Source organism: Pholcus phalangioides, unplaced genomic scaffold, assembly GCF_987345545.1.
Source record: "Pholcus phalangioides strain wild (caught in Gottingen) unplaced genomic scaffold, Ppha-v1.0 ptg000004l_1, whole genome shotgun sequence".
Taxonomy (NCBI): Eukaryota; Metazoa; Arthropoda; class Arachnida; order Araneae; family Pholcidae; genus Pholcus; species Pholcus phalangioides.
In genome coordinates this window covers 19,600,708-19,619,068 of record NW_028301597.1, presented here as the reverse complement: position 1 = coordinate 19,619,068, position 18,361 = coordinate 19,600,708, and the positions used below count along the sequence as shown (strand labels likewise).

The 18,361-nt window shown below is 33.0% G+C and overlaps 1 long non-coding RNA gene across 1 annotated transcript in view; it reads left to right on the top strand.

Annotated features, from left to right (window-relative positions):
* Positions 1–16,747, top strand: part of LOC149086721 (uncharacterized) — a 39,114-nt gene extending 22,367 nt beyond the window's left edge. Inside the window, exons 4-6 of the long non-coding RNA XR_016192511.1 lie at positions 3,085–3,156; positions 11,467–11,659; positions 15,543–16,747. This is a non-coding gene — a long non-coding RNA (uncharacterized LOC149086721). The remainder of the gene's footprint in view (positions 1–3,084; positions 3,157–11,466; positions 11,660–15,542) is intronic.
* The last annotated feature ends 1,614 nt before the right edge of the window (positions 16,748–18,361 follow it).

Genomic DNA, 18,361 nt, shown 5'->3' with positions numbered 1-18,361 from the left:
AAAAAAACTGGAAAACTTCTTGACGAATTAATAATGTAGTTAGACGAAAATGAATCGATCCAATAGTCTTCTTTTTTCAACTAAATATTATAAGTAATAAAAATATTATTGATTGAAACCACTAAGACTATAAGAAATGTGTCTAGAAAAATTGTATGACGGAAGTGAGATCGTTATCGTAAACTTATACTACAACCTTTTTGTGTTGATGGAATTCAGGCGAAACTCATACCAGAAAAGCAAATGTGATTATGTCATTTATTAATTAGAATTATTATCGAAATAACAAAAGAATTTATGATCGATCATAAATTGAAAAATATATCGTGCACTACATGCGCCATTTTTTTGCGCTCATCTCACGCGGTGCTTCATCTCAAAAACATGATTTTGGAGACCTCCGACGCTAATACTGGCGCGTCACCTAAGTTAATGGTTCTCAAGCTTTTATCAACTTTTATTAACTTTTATCCTTTATCCAATTCATGGTTCACATGCGGCTCCCCAGAATACTTTGATAGGTATTTTCCCATATAAAAGAACCTATTCAAGGTGTACATACGCACACAAATCGATATCTTCAGCTCACCGCGACGTCATTAGGAGCCGCTACGCACACTTAGAGAAACACTGGCCTCAGTTTATGTCCGTTTCAAAAACCACTATCCAAGATTGATTATGCTCATTAAAACAGTAATATAAACAACCTAAATCGTATTTGAATTGTTCAGAATTTTTTCCAAGTATTCAGTAAGTATTATCTATTCAAATATACGTTTTTATCTCAAAATAAACAGGAAAACTGATCACTAAAATAAAGTTAAATTTGAATCTGGAAAAACTAATTACGTATTGTGTTTAAGAGACATTACGTTGAAAACCAAAAAAAAAAATTTTCCCGATAACTTTTTCTTTAGACGCCGAGTTTTTCGTCAAGAAATGCAACATTTCATTAATCTGATAAAATACGGTATATTTAAATGCTTTCGAGTGGTCTTTCGCGTTCGAGTCAGAATTGGGCATTATGTCTCTTTTTATGTTTGTTTATCTTGTGTTTGTGTGCTGTTACTCACAGCCCCTGTATGAAAACATTTTAAATGTTTTGTCTGAGGGCAAAAGAAAGTAAATGAACTACATTTCTTGAAAACGGATTTAATTCGGAAATTTCAAAAGAAATCTGATCGATAATTACGTCACCGTCGACAGAAAAATGTTTCTCAACTAAATCGTGAGTGGAAATGTAGTTGTTAGAGAATAAATCAATGAAGATTAGCGTATCAATTGATAACTGTGGTAACAAAAGAACGATATAGAAAAAATAAATTGATAGTGTGTATCAAATAATTATACTGCAGCCAATATAAAATCGTTTTTTTATGCCACCTTCTAATCTGTTTGAGAATAATGGTTTGAAAACCATGTCATTATTACTATTATTACGTAATTTAAAATTAAGAAATCACTTGTCTGCATAAGCGTACACAGAATTTTCTCGGCGAGGGGGGGGGGGTTAAATTTTTTTTTATTCTGAAGGGGGGGGGGGTTACGTTTTTTCCTGTAAAATAACACTATAATTCTCCCCCCCCCCCCCCCCCCCCCGCGTACGGCAATGCTGGTCTGAATGTCTCAGATCAGAGGTTCTTAACATTTTTCAGCCCCGACCCAAAAAGCAACATGATAAACTCCCCGACCTGTTGGACTATTTTTAATTTGAAAATCCTTATTGAATATTTCTGTTTAACAAAATGATTAGTTTTCGAAATTGATGACAACAGTCAAAGGCGTCTTAATAGTTGGACTAACAGGTTTTGTGCCCAGACCCAGAATCTAACACAGAGGGTCCCCCCCCCCCAAATTATTAAAGGCCTTTACTAAATTCTGAAGTTATTTATTTATTTTTAAATAATAACGTGATCAGCACGTATTCCCAAGAGATCGTTACGATCTGTCCAGGGATTTGTTAGTGTTAGTAGACATCCATGCCCGACCCGGGATTCGAACCCAGACCTGCACAGTCAGAAGTCAACTCCCTAGTTATTTATTCTTCTAGCTTCTAGTTATTATCCCAGTGGTTATTTCTTTATTAAGTTCTGAAATTATTTCTTTCATAAATTCTTTATTTTCTAGTATTTATTATATTTGTCAATTTTCAATTGTTTTCCTTATTTAATGGAAAATAACTCTCAAATTATAGAATTGTTTCATTCAATAATTTTTTGTCTTTCTCATCAATTTTAGAATTATTTTCCATCATTCTGGAATAATTTTTCATACACTGTATTATGAAAATGCTTTTCACAAATTCTGGAATTATGTTGTTCTGTAATTTCAAATTTTCATCATGTTTTAATTTTTATTAATGATTGTTTAATGTCCTCATACTTTCATGTAGGCCTAGATATATTTCAGCATTTCCGAGGCATTCTGTAATATAGTACCATTTTGGAGCTAACTTCCCCTCCCAAAATTTTATAGATTAAATCATGGCTCAATGAGGGGCCCCAAAAATGTCTGTCGCAGCCCAGGTCACCTAAATCGTTGAAATGGGCCTATGAAACTTGTGGAGCAATAAATTATTTAGTAGATTATTCCATTGGTGCAATTAATGGATTCATATCTGAACTGTAAGCGAAATCGTACGACTCATCTCAGGAACCCATGCGACCCAAGCATGGTTCACCAGTTTGGTCACCAAGTTTGGGTCGCGACTCGCATGTTAAGAACCCATGGCTTAGATAATATACATATTTTTAAATACAGTACGAATAAATTCTTCTCTCTTATTGTCTCATTCAAATAAATATCTTCTACAGTATATCCGTAACGTTTATTTCATTCCGCTATCAAACATCATGCTTTATGACACCAATGAGTGAAAAATTTGGTTTCAAAACAAAATTTCAATCCTTCTTTTTATGCTGTCAAAAAATAATCTGGTTTCAGTGAATCATTTTTTTGACTGACAATTTACAGGCAAAGTAGTCCGTAGGTTTCTTACGTTTTCCATTCTACAATATCCATACTTTCTTTTATGTAAAGAATAAAGAAATAATAAATTTACCAATATTCTCTCGAATTTCATAGGTTTCAAACCATAGAAGATTCCCCAGATGATAAAACAGAATCATTTGATTTACATCTCTATCCATTCTGAAGGTATGATAGAATTTTTTTTTCTTCTTCAAGTAAAAATGTCATGCCCAAGAAAAAACTGCTATACATTATAATGATATTTCCTCCACAAGTACCAGGCTATTTTTATTACCAAACAATGTACTTATAAGAATCACATGCATCTATCTCCAAAACCGGAAGTATGTTTTGAAAATTTCTGTTTTCTTCTATTGCTAAGGAGCAAGCTTCTTAAGAAAAAAAAAGATAAAAATGCATACAGAAGAAAACAGACTTTTATCCTCTCGGATCAGACAGGCTACAGAGAGAAAGACATGGAACCTACAGCAACATAAATTCTAGAGATTAGGTGTGAATGATGGAGTAGCGTCGTTAGACAGGAAATACGGCCTGCAAGATATATCTTTTTCTCTTAAAAATATCCCATATACACACACATACACTACTGTCCCTTCTTAACATTTGTCACCAGAGCACAGGGTATTATTGGCTCCGTCACAGCTATTCGGGGACCTGGAATTCTTCCAGGCAAAAAAAAAAAAAAAAAAAAAATTTGCCTCTGGTGTCTGTTCCCTCTTTTCTGCCGTATATACCCTCTTACTGGGGAGGCAATAAATTTTTTCTAAGGTTATAAATGGATGGTGTCTTTGATGTTCAAAAAGAACCGCTCTGGATACAAGACTAGGGAGGGTGAGACGAGATGTTTCACTTCCCACCAACGGGACGAGGTGAAAATGCTTTTCAGCTTGGAGCATCTACGTATTCCATGAACATGTTTGACTTCCAAGAAGAAAAAAAAACGTAAAAAAAAACCGGAGGACTTGAAACGGATTAAAAGCGAGGGTTTTGAACTTCTAGCAGGAAGAAAATGTCACCTTGAAATTTCGTAGATAATCATGCTCACGTTTCGAATTTACCGATTGTTTCTTCCGATTTCTCCTTTGCGAAATATAATTTTTCTTAACGACGAATCTATCCCTAAAAGCAATAAATCAGATCCTTGAGCAAATTGAAAATTTACAAGATTCTTGAGCATCCCGAAAATTTATCAAATCTTCAAACGATTCATAAATTTCTCAGATCATTGCGCAACTCGAAAATTTACCTTCGACATTTACCTGATTCTTGAGGAAACAAAATTTTTCAGAGAGAATTGAGCACATTCAAAAATTTATCAAATCCTCAAGCAATTCAAAAATTTATCAAATCCTCAAGCAATTCAAAAATTTATCAAATAGGCAATTAGAAAATTTATCAAATAGGCAATTAGAAAATTTATCAAATAGGCAATTAGAAAATTTATCAAATAGGCAATTCAAAAATTTATCAAATAGGCAATTCAAAAATTTATCAAATAGGCAATTAGAAAATTTATCAAATAGGCAATTAGAAAATTTATCAAATAGGCAATTCAAAAATTTATCAAATAGGCAATTCAAAAATTTATCAAATAGGCAATTCAAAAATTTATCAAATAGGCAATTAGAAAATTTATCAAATAGGCAATTCAAAAATTTATCAAATAGGCAATTCAAAAATTTATCGTTGATGGATCCCGCTTGTAACGTTTTTCAATAAACCGTCATGAAAAAACGTTGCAAGTAGGAAAACGCTTGAACGAGGCATGTAAATAAGAATGAGTTCGGAGCACGAAAATAAGTCTTACTGAGCGGGAAAACGTTCCAAGTGGGAACGTTATAAGCGGGATCAACGGTATTAAAGCTATTAAGACTATTTAAGCTTAAATTGAAAAAAAAAATCAAGTTATTGAGCTTTAGAAAATATCACCAGATCTCACTGATTAATTTTAAATTCATGTAACAATTGACTAATTTGAAAAATGATCAGATCTTGGAAAATTCAAAATTTTTCAGTCAAGCTGGTGAATAATCTAAAAATTATAAAATATCCTTCATATCACAGTTTTGAAAATTCAGTTTCCCTCTCATAAAATTTTTGGATGACTTGAAATCTATAAGATCTTAAAAAAATTTAGAAAATCTATCGGATAATAAACGAAATTCACTAGACTAGACTATCCGGCTTAGTTGAATGATGATAATTGTCCGTGATAAAATGAGGAATAATTTACTTTGCCGAGGCGTTCCAAGTGTTATTAATGTGTGTAATCATTTGTCAATGAACAGTAAAAAAAAGAATAATTTTTGGTTAGAATTAAGTCTACACATTAATATTTTGTTTATTTCAAAAGTTTACGTATCCATACTGCACCGTTTACATAATTTTACATTACCTGCAATTAAGTTGGGCATTATCAAATTTATGAATTTGAAATTTATTTAAAATGGAAACAATATTTCAATTTTTGGACTTTTTTTTGTAATAAATTGTTAAAACGTACAATACCGTAGGCGTACGCCGGGAGGAGGGGGGGGCCCTTGATTATGGTGTACTTTTGCAGTAAAAAAGAAAATACTGGGAAACAATTAACAAAAACTGAATCCCCCCCCCCCAAAAAAAATATAGTCCTGCTTACGCTATTCTACAGTATTCCACAGTATAGACCAGTCTCCCAAACTTTTTGTTCCATCGCCCCCCCCCCTTCTTTAGAAAAATTTTATTCCCATCACCCACAACTCAAGTCAGCTCATAGGATCCTATACTAAACCCATAGCTTCTACCTCCCCTTGCACCATTTTATCGCCCTCCCCCAGGGGCGATATTGCCCACTTTGGGAACCACTGATATGGACGTATAACAAACATTTATAAAGTAGACATACTGGCTTGTATTTAGTGGTTAGAAAATATCAATAAGAGGGGTTTTGGTTTAAGAAGGGTGATTTTTAATGGTATCGGGTGGCATAGGTAGTGAGAGCTCCGGCTTATCAGGGTTTTTGCTATCCAGCCATTATCCGGACTTTCGCCACATTAGGCCGGATAGTTCATTGTCTAATTGTATCTAAAAAAATCTATTCCATAATCGAAATATCTAAAAAAATTTTCCGATAATAATCGAAATATCTAAAAAATCTATCCGATAATAATCGAAATATCTAAAAAATCTATTCGATAATAATCGAAATATCTAAAAAAAATCTATCCGATAATAATCGAAATATCTAAAAAATCTATCCGATAATAATCGAAATATCTAAAAAAATCTATCCGATAATAATCGAAATATCAAAAAAAATCTATCCGATAATAATCGAAGTATCTAAAAATAATTCCAGTCCCGAACAATTTAAAAAACAATAATAATTGAAAATTATTAATAAATATAATAATAAAATCATCTATAATAACAATCTATAATAATAAAATCATCGAACAATTAAAAAAAAAATCTGATCCTCCAGTAACTTAAAAAAATTTGGATCCTCGAACAATTAAAAAGAATTCAGATCCATAAATAATTCAATGAAATTTTCATCAGACCCTTCAACAAATCAAAAATTATCAAATCCTCGAATAGTTAAAAAATTACTAGCTTTTTCAACAATTCTGAAATATATCAGATTCTAGAGAACTATTCACTATAATTTATTGAACCCTTCAATAATTCATCAGATCCTTAAATAATTTTTAAAAAATTATAACTATAAGATCCTGAAAACTAAAAAAATTCATTAGCTGAGATTCATAACAAATTCGGAAAGACAACTTCAATAACTAATTTACAAATAATTGAATATAAGAAATTCAATGCAATATCAATTATAAATACAATATCAGGAATGCACAATCATAACGGGAGAAGACATTTTACACGTTAAATTGTAAGTAATAAACGTACTTACATAACTTAACTTTCTCATATAACTTATAACATAACTTTCTTTTCTTCTCAATTTACATTAAACGTAAACTCTAAATCTTTTAAAAATATATATGATCAAAAAGATGTAGAAGCACTTCGTATACTCAAAACTTTGAGTTACTCAAGTCTTTAAAGAAAAGAATCCCGAAAGCGTGATCTATAAAAGACATCATCGAAAAACAAGACTCGCTCGTTACAGGTATAAACCTCAAGTCACGTCTTTCTTACGTGCTGGAAGCCCGCATCCATATATTGCGTGGAGAAAGAACATAACATATGAATTCCGAAATAGCCTTTGACGACAGGCAAACAGCCATTAAGATTTTTAAATGGACCCTCTTCAACGCGCATGAACGTACATCAAAATCATGGAGGTGAAGATTTCGAGATTAATACGCGGCCCGAAGCTCTTGATCTTCTTATTTTTTTTTATTGCGCCGATCCTATAAAACGCTGCTTTACAAGAGAATATATAATTCTCTTCTATTCATTTAAAAAAAAAAAGTAAGAAATAAAAACGAAACACACATCACCCTAGTGTTTTATTTATTTATAAATGGATTCCCTATCTGACACATTCAGGGATGGTTATTCTAATTTACGTTCGGGGAGCCCGCGGCGCATGTCCATGGGAAGCAACACACAAGGAAGTCCGCTAGCATTAAATATTAGGAATATAAATCACTTTGGGAACCCCACAGGATCCAATCCAGCCTGTGAAGCTTCTCTCTTCTTAAAAGAAAATACGTTATATATATATATTTTTTTTTATCAATTCTTCTTTTATCCTAAATAGTATAGAAATAAGCCAGTTGTGCCAGTCTCTCTCTCTTGCTCCATGTCTATATTCTCTCGCATGAGCAAGTAGATGAATAAGCAGAAAAAACCGGCAATACTTCTTTCTCAGTTCTAAGAAGTCAAAAGAACAGGAAAAAAAAATCTTAAAAAAAAGATTAGAAAGAAAATAGCTGTCTCTCTCGATACTATCTAAATGTTTTTTTAGTACCCGTTTTTGAAAATACTACCCGAAGAATTATTTATTGATTTGCCTGTGAGAGTATATATTTTTTTTCAACATGCATTCATGGTGTGTATAATGCATGTGTTATATCAAAAATACAAAAAAAAAAATTAATATTTTCAGTGAGTAGAAGTAACAGACGTCCCAAAATATGCAGTCTAAGAAGAATTGAACTGAAATACAATGCGTTTTTTCACAAGAAAACATGCAATAAAGAAAATAATGCAATAATTATATTGCATATAGTGAATATAATTGCAAATTGCATGTAGTGTTTTTTGCATGGCCCCCACATCCTGAAGCAGGGCCCCTAGGCTGGGATCTTTTACGGGTGCCCCCCCGACCAAACTTTCACGGGGCCCCTTTATGATGAATTTATAGCGGAAAAAACAAAAAAATGATTAAAATCACACCGGGCCCCAGGGCTGGAGACTTGTCAGCCCACCCCATGTGGGGGGCCATGGTTTTGTGAACCGTAACCGTAAGTACCACAGTATATATATATATACACACACACACAATAATAATAATAACAATCTGGAATAAAAATTGTGATTGATAATAACACCGTCCACAGTTAATCAGTCCGAAATCGTACTATTGTCCTTATATAGATAATTGCACAATAATCTTGTCTTGTATATGGCGGAATCTAGAATTGAATTTATCCAATCTATATAAATATACCAATCTCATTAATGTTCAGAATAAGCAATCACGCCGGAATAAGATATACATTGTAGTCTATATGGCCGGCGCCTCCATTTCATTCACACCCGCCAGAAGTGGATGAAACAGCTGACGCTTGTCTTCTATTTAAATACAGTATTTGAATCTAGTGAATTCCGCTTGTAACGCCCGAATTTAGTTCCCCCTTCCCCGAACAATTATAGATTGGAACAACCTTCTATCAAATAGGGTACTATAGATTTTACTTCAATTTCTGATTTTGTTTGTAGCATCAGTCGAGTCGTCTCCTATGTCAAATCCCATCACCGCATTTTCTTCAAATAAATAAATACTCGTCGATATTTCCCATTTTCCTACTTACAACGTTTTTCATGGTGGTGTTTTGAGGAAAGCGTTATAAGTGGGATCCACTATACATAAATGTGGTAGTACGCCGTACTTTCTTTTCCTACCATTTTTGTCCAAAACATATTCATGAAATCATAAGTTTATTTGTGGAATATCACCACTGAGAGTTTAAAAAATGCTTTGCACGTATGTGCGCATTTAAATGTTAAAAAATAACTTAGCAAGCGTCCAAAATTATGTTTTGTAAACGAAAGCGCTAAAGTGAATGGGCGAAGAAAAACGGAAGTATCTAACTTTAAAATTTCGTATTCAAAGAATTTATATCATATGCAAGAAACTTACAAATAGAATAATTGTTCCTGAATTCTTTTTAATATACTTAATTTTTGATCAATAAAGTGCAGAATTATTTTTTGACTTCGTTAATTAGCTTTAAATGCAATCGAAAAGAATGAATGATAAAGGAGATAAAGGATGTGAGCAGATGGTAAATTTTTTTTAAATTATTTTCCGTCACATTTCCCTATTCTACACTTATTTAGAACTAAATCTTCCACAAATTGAAATGTTTAAGAAATGTTGACTCTGACCATTACTATATATATTGCATCATTTGCTAAAAAAAAATAGGCACCTATTTTTCTAGTTAAATTGAGTGTATTTATGGGCAAATTTGAGGCTGTTGCAAATTTAGAAGTACAAAAAAATTTGAATAACGAAGTATTTCTTCAACTGTCTTTAATGAAGTCTTTATTAAGTATTTATACAAATACAAATACAAATACAAATACAACGCCACAACAGGCAAAATGCCCAACGAGGTGGCTGATAAAAAGATGCCCATAAAAATATGGTTGTCATATGTTTCAAAAATACAGCAACCCAATTAAAAATGCAATTAACACAAATTACAAACAATATATACACATGATAAAATATTATACAATGCCCATAAAGAATACTTATGGTTGTCTTATTCTAAGAATGGATAGCTTCTCGATTTACCCCAACATGTTTATCGTATTTCTTTTTAAACGTGTCAATTGTGTTACAATTTACTACCTCCGGGGGTAAGCTATTCCATTTATTAACAACCCTATTGGAGAAAAATTCCCTGCGACACCATAACCTTGCATTGTCCCTCACCAATCGATACTGGTGTCCCCTTGTAAAAGCAGTCGATTGGCGGTGTACTAAAAGTTCATGGTCCATCCTATCCATCCCATTGAAAATTTTGAACACTTCGATCATATCTCCTCGACACCTGCGTTCATCCAATGTAAACATATTCAAAAAATGAAGTCTTTCTTCATAACTCAAGCCCTGTGTGCCAATAAGGACACGCGTAGCTCTTCTCTGCACCCCTTCAACCAAGTCTATGTCCCTCTGTAGGTATGGTCTCCAAAACCTTACAGCATACTCCATTCCAGGACGAACTAAGCCTCGAAAAAGCGGAAGAATGACTTTAGGAGAACGCGAAGAGACCTTTTTGAAAATGAGACCAAGCATGGACGAACAATTAATTCAATTCTGTTTCAAAAATAAGCCCACGAAATTTGAATAATGAAGTCTCCTTATCACCTATTTCTATCATAGCAACCATAGCAACGGCACCATTATATCTGTTCCAATTCAAAAATCGATTCTTCGCTTTGTGAAGTAAAAAAATTATGTGTTTAAATTATGAATATGAAAAATTATAGGACTTAACAAACAAGAAAAGTGTATTCCATAGTATAATTAAAAAAAAATATATATATATAGTAGGATAAAAATACAAGGGAAATGAAGATAAAAAATGAAAAGGTAGTGAAAAAGTATATGAATGAATGACACACAGTATATACTTTTGAATGACAAAAGCGATAGTGCTGCTTACTTGTCCTTTCAAAAATATATATATACAAAAAAGAATTATTTTTAGAAAAAGGAAAAAATAATTGAATTTTATTAGAGTAAAATATAGAACCTATGCAGTGGGTCTTCATCGGAGAGAACCCCAAGCATGGTTCGAAAAGTGTAGGTGTTTCTGAAGAATGGCTATGCCTAAAAGCATTAAAAAATGCCAACCCTCGTTCCCCGACTCCTGCCTTCTCACAAACATGTTGAACGAAAAAAAGACAATGAAAAAATGTTAAAAATACAAATATTAGAAAAAATATATTAAGATTATAAGCTCAAAGAAGCATGAACAAAAATATGCAAAGATACAGGAATAAAAAAATTACAGTGAATATTTTGCAAGGATTATGAAAAATGTAAATATATATATATATATATATATATATATATATATATATTTTATGGTTATTTAGTTATATCATATCAGTGTGGTAATTATTAAACATATTGGAAATAATTTTTTGAAAAGCAATAATTATGTATGCTTTCTTTTAGAATATCATGTCTGCTATTTTTATGATTTTTCTATGTATAAGCTACATAAATTCGCTTTTTAAGCTCCTGAAGCTAATTTATTTGTTTTAACACAGAAGAATACGAAAAGCAAAGCAACGAATGGAAGTTCGATTGGAAACATTTTTCATAAAAGAGGATTGATGATCTGTGTACACTTATGATAACCCATCCAACCAAATGTATACACGACGAACGTGCCTACTTTCCGTGGTTATCTTGTTATTTCTGGACGCATTCATAGAAGATATGCGAATTTTTCACGCAGAGGTAAGCCAAGTGACATTCACAGCCACATTTCTCAGATTTGACATTTAGCTTTGTTAGGATTAAAAAAAAAAATCCGTATCTTTTCAACATTAATCCATTTGTTTGATCAGGTGTGTTTGATGTTTAAAAGCGCATTTATTCTCTCAGCACCTATTAAACATTGCACGAACAAAAATAACCCAGAAATGGTTGTAAGAGTTATTTTTAGTGTTAAACAGTTATTTTTTGTGAAGTGTGTATCGCGTAAGAAATATAATCAGACCGGGACGTATAATTAAAAGTCAATTACTTACTTAATTTTCATATAGAAGCAGCTCAAGGCACGTAACAATGAATTTCAATACCTACGCGTGTATTATATTGAAAACACAGCTCGTAATGAATTATAATGTTCTTATTCTGTATCGTTGCATAGACGCTATCAAAATTAAAATGATAAAAATTATGAGATTGACTATTTAACATAACACGGTAAATTCAGTATTTTACAATAAATTGGTATGAATGTGGTAAAATGAAGAATGAGCGACTGCAACAATGAATAATGAAGTTCATGGACACTTTAGTTGCTTACCAGAGTGTTTTTCTATCCATGTGTTAAATATGGTGTAAAAAAACTGGCCAATTTCTCACACAATCTCTTCATCATTGATGGACGCATGTTCTACATTTTTTTTAGAGCAAAACAATGCTTTTTTTTTCTATTAGTGATCAACTATGGTGATGGATATAATTAATTAAAATTGCTTAGATGAAAAAGGTGTAGAAGTCATTTGCATGAAAATATTTTTTGTAAGTTGTTTGCCCTTATAGATTAAGAAATACAAAATACACAATTTAAAAACATGATTTAGCAACTTTGAAAGATTATTTTTTACTGCATTGATTGATTATTTTCCCTGGATTTTGTAAAAGATAAATCAATCCTTATTCCAACATGAAGTTGCATTGAGAAAATATTGTGAATTTTTAATTTAACCCATTTTCACATTACAATAGATTTCAAATTGCATAGCCTTATTTATAATATTACATAGCTGCCAAATTTAGAGGAGGTTTTCGCACGGATCTAAATTCTGTACAAAAATAAATGTAAAAGGAATCTTTTAAAACATTTCAGGAATTTTTCATTAGTAAAAGGGAAAATTTGGGGATCTTTTCTCGTTGGAAAAGACATAACACCGTGCAAGTCATCGCCAATCATGGCCAACCAGTAGGTTAAAGTCCTTGGGTAAATTACCTCGCAAACCAAAAAATCTCCGTCGGGCCCGAAACGGGACATATGGATGAAGCAGATACCTGCGATCGTGCCAATTTTGAATTTCGAAAGGCCGGATTTTCACGCTTGCTGATTGGCGAATATTGTTTCTCCCAAAAAATGAAATATTTTTTGTGATTTGATGAAATGACGACTATATATATATACTGTATTTACAGAACGCTTATGAAGCAGCAGTTGTTTTTTTTCCTTTTGGTAAATTCTTGAGGAATAATTTTTTTCCTAAATGTAGGGATTTTTCACAATCACGAGCGAAATTCAGGACATAAAAGAATTTTTCGAGAGTCCGGGAGATAGGGTAGAAATTCAGGAGCCTCCAGGAAAATACATTGAACATTGAAGGACCGGACACACCCCGCTTCCCATCTCAGAGAGATATCGAAGCTTTCCCGGGGGATGGGTGTATCCGGAAACTACGTGAAATAATTCAACTGACATTATCACTAGATAAAATAACGAATTATTTGGCATCTCATATTATCACAAGCTCGACACATTTTAAGCACGTTTTATTTATCATCTATCCATGTGATTCATACTCCTCACATGGTTAAATCTCATTATTATTTTCACGAATCAAATTTAAATTACCTGTCGTGCACACCATCAGAAGCAGAAATATTGAGCTTGAATAATTATGACAATACGGAGTGTGAGACCAACTGCAGCCTTATTGATTTCCGCGAAAATAAAATTCAATGTATTCAAAAAATGAGCGAGCAAAAACGCATCGAAAATACTATGGTAGATAACAGATATATATATATATATATATATATATATATATTTGATTAATTTTTATATCTCTGAAGGAAATTGTAATCTCATTCCATCCATGAGGGGGAAAAAAAAACTAATAGAAGATGAATAACTCTGAATAATCAAGTTCATCATCTGTTTATCGCCTTTAGATTCTCACGCTTTAGTTATACAAATACATAAGGAAGAGCCCCCCTTACGTATTCTCGTTATGGGCATATTCATTTTGTATATAAATGCCCTCTGCAGTTGTTAATACAAGATTGGGACTGGTTATTTGTGGAGATTAAAATAACAGCGAAGAAAATTCATCTCTGCCCGACGGGGACTCGAACCTTGTTCTCTCGAGTGTTCTACCATCTGAGCTATGGAAGCAGACAGAATATTATAACAATTATTATTATATTAAGCTTAGATGGTAGAGCACTCGTCCGGCAAGTGAGAGACCGGGGTTAGAGTCCCCGTTGGGGCAGAGATGAATTTTCTTCCTTGTAATCTTCATCTCCATAAATAACCAGTCTTTCAATGAATCTTGTATATTCATTTTGACAAACGATTATGTCTTAAAATACCAATTTATGCCTATATCGACATATTCGGGTATTCTCCTGCGTAATTGTCGGACTGCTTTAAGAAAAGCATATCTTAGTGCGTATTATTTGCACCTTTCTTTCTGCGATATTTTTTCTCAAAGTAATGACATTTTGTTTGTGAATTATACGCAAGAAATAACCGTAATTGAATAGGTCTACGCATCAGAATTAGCTGAATAAAGGTGTTTCGTGTGTATTCGTAAAATAATGGCAAACTATTGAAATTATCAACTCAGAAGTCTCGTACAGATGGACAATATTAACTTGGATGGATATCAATTCTATGGAAAACAGATTTTTCGAGTTGTAAATGCTTCCACGAATTTCTGAAATCCTACCATTTGATTTGCAGTGAGTTTTCATGAACTTAAAACGGCAATATTTTCGCGAATACGGATCGATCATTTAGACAGTGAAACCTTGCTACAACGCACAACGATATTTTTTCAAATCTTGTTTGGGATTGCTTATAGTCTAATGTAAAACTCCTCCCGATACAGAGATATCCTTTACTGCGATAAACCCCAGTATAATATTATTTTTAGGGGATTTTGAAACCACTCTGCCACGAGATTTTTTTCATATACCGCTCGAAATCCCCTTCAATTAAAGTTTTGTTACGTTTCTTTTTAGTTATTTTTTATTCCTTCATGGACGTTAAATAGCATCGATATTTTTGCACTACTACATGGTCATCGAAAGTGTTAATGAAGGTGCCGGTATTGCTCCTTTCGGTGTCGTACACAAAGGTGTGGTATGGTAAACTACTTTTACAGAGTTAAGCAACAAACTAAACTTTTTATTCATCAACCTAACAATTAGAATTTTTTCCTAGGAGTAAATATGTAGCTACTGATAAATGCGTTTCACTCACTGCACTAAAACGCCAATTCAAAAGAGATGGCAACAACATAAATTTGACGGCATGTGATGATAATGTAGGCTACTGCTCGATTTAACGATAACACTTCTGCACCGATATTTTTTCTTGGTTCGCAGAATGCCGTTATATCGAGGTTTCACTGTCGTAGATCGAATATAAATGCACCATTGAAAGGAAGGACACGAGTAGTCACATTTGAATTTTATCGATTTTCAAACACTATACTTTACGAAGGCTATAGGCTTACTACAGTAGGCTATTATTTGCATTGTCATTATTGAATAATATATACAGTATCAGCATCACAATAACTGAAACATCTAGCAATCTTGCATGACTATTGATTTTTCTTTGTTTCTCTCGTTTCAGCCACCATGGAAGATACTCTGAAGAGATGACGGTGGCATCTAATATTTTATGATTGAGTTCCACGCAAGGATCACGGGCGACCTCCAAGAGTTAGTGAGACAGGGCAGACATCATATTATCTTTGTAGTTAGTAGCAATATGGAAGCCCTCCACAACAACCATCAGAGTGGTTCGTGTACGACAGAAGGATGGAAACTCAAATGTACTTTATACCCGTATATATACACCACCAGCAGCAGCATCTCAACGCATATGCAACAATTATCGATTTCACATTTAGTTTTTGTTCCGAACATTCGTGACTGAACTCCATCAATAGTGTCGGTGTCGGGATTTCCAATACTGACCACATGTTCTCAAACAGCACGTGTAATACTGAATTCGAAAAAAAATGACTTCTTTGGACTTGCCACTAGACGATATTGAAATGTTTTTAAATTCTGTAAGACACGATATTCAATCACTGAACCACTATTGTAGGAATTGTATTTGTATTGAAACATTTGGTATTTATATATTTATATTGTACATTTATTATGCATGAGGCATTTTTCCATATTAAGAGCAACTAGGTAAAAAAATTTCCAATTAATACAATCGAATCTCGTTTTAACGAATACCGTTATAGCAAAAATCTAGTTTTAACGAACACTTTTCTAATCCCCCTAATAAGTTTACATAGGAACAATGCTAGATAACCTGGAATTAATTTATAACGAAATTTCGTTTTAACGAAGTGATTCCTCCGGTCTCATGGCGTTCGTTATAACGGGATTCGACTGCAGTTACTTGCACTGAATTTTGTTTCATTTTAATGACTATAATTCTTAAGAAGCAATCGAGCTGAAAATCAAAAGCCAGAGCAATTTTATTTTCAACTTTTTTTTATTCCGCGGAGCACTTGAACTTACAGTTGAACTTCCGCGTCACACACTTAAATTACACTTTCTACTATTTAATTACAGTATTAACAACAACTACTAACCATGAATTTTTCATCATCGATTATTGCTTTTGTGATAAACAAATAATCGAAATTCCTGAAACAACTTTACTAGCTATCTGAGCTTGAAAATTTGAAAAATATTTTGGACAGGAACCCTTTTAATCTTCTTCCCAGCATTCTGTAATCGGTTTTTATTTCCAACATTGTTCATCACAGAAACACTTGTTTCATATGATGTTAAAAACAAAGTTATGGCTTTTTATCGTAATATTTCAAAATGTGCTATTGATAGATTCCCAAATTTGACTCCTTAATCCTTAATAACAAATTTAAATCCTTAAATTTATCTACCAAACTAACTCAAAATTTAATATCTATTTTTTAATGGTTTAGTTGCGATCCTCTGTCATTTCTCCCACGACTTATTTTTACTCTATCATCTCTTCTCCTTTTCCATAATATTTCAATTCACTGCCACTCGCACACTTCAAACCAGGGGGGTTTCTAGAAATTTTTTGACTCAAAGAAACCTTTTGAAGAGAAAAAGGGCTATTTTTTTTATGCCTCTTGGGCATCTTTTTTTTATTCATTGACTAAATTTTCTGATTAATTTCATTTTACTGGTCTGGTCATGGAGCTCGTAAACCACTGGCCTAAACAATGGAATTTCTGACCCAACTTGGAGGAAACAATCACATATGTCGAATGTAGGCGCGAAAATAAAAAAAAAAAAAGCTTTTCAAACTTTTATGCAATAAATCGAATTTTCACCTCTCGACTTCGAAATCGACCTCATCGACTTCACAGCTCGGTAGATCAAGTGTTTTCTATTTTAACTCTTTCTCTCAAGACGTCTCGTCTAGGACTTGTTTTTCACTTTGGGTACTTTTAACTCGTATTTTTGTAGAAAACTGTGTGTGTAGAAGCATTCATCAGACTTTTTTTCATTTCCATTATCATTATTTACATCATATTATACGTAGAGTATCTCAATTTTTATTCGGACATTCAACTTTGAGCTTTATTGTAAAATATATATATATATATTTAATTTTCTCCGGAACTTCCGTAATTTTGGTTGAAATTTTTCGCAGTAGCCTATTTAATTCTTTATGCAATTGACTAATTTTATCTCAAATTTTTCGCAGTATTTCATTTTCTGTACAATTAACCTAACTTTCACTGAATTTTTTCTCAGCACACCTACTTTCTTCTCAGGGCACACAGAATGAAAAGTCCTATATTAATCCAACTAAAAATCCATAGCTAGAGTAAAAACTGCACTCCAGATTACTTCCGCCATGGAATATTGGTAGTGGATGCCTTTTTCCCTGTGAATATCCCCTAGTGCTCAAATCACATTATCAGCCTAACAAAAGCATCTCCTCCCCCAAAAAAAGAGAGGATGACCACAGGCGCTAAACTCCCTGGAGTAATCTAGCTACTAGGCTAACCTCCCCCTCCCCGATCTCGTATGTAATTGAAGTTGTGAGGGACGGGGAGGGGGTAGGCATAGAAGCAAAGGAAAGAGAAATCCTGATTTATCAACGCTTCTCCAGTGTCCAGAAGCTGCTACCATTCTCATCTATGATGTGGGAGGCGTGTCCGATAGCCGTAGAGAAGGGGACAGCAATCCCATACATCAAGTTTAATGTCTTTATTGCTGTCTCCAAGGGTAGAGGCCATCTCCTGCTGTTGACAACAACTTTTAATGTTTTAATGTTCAGTAAATTCTGGTGAAGTAAAAATAACTAGTGATATGATTCTGAAAAATTTATATTCGAAGGTAAATATACGAATTTTTTATAACTTGAAAGATTTAGTTATTAATTTTTTTCGAGCTAAATATCAATGAAATGTAATTTAAAATTTT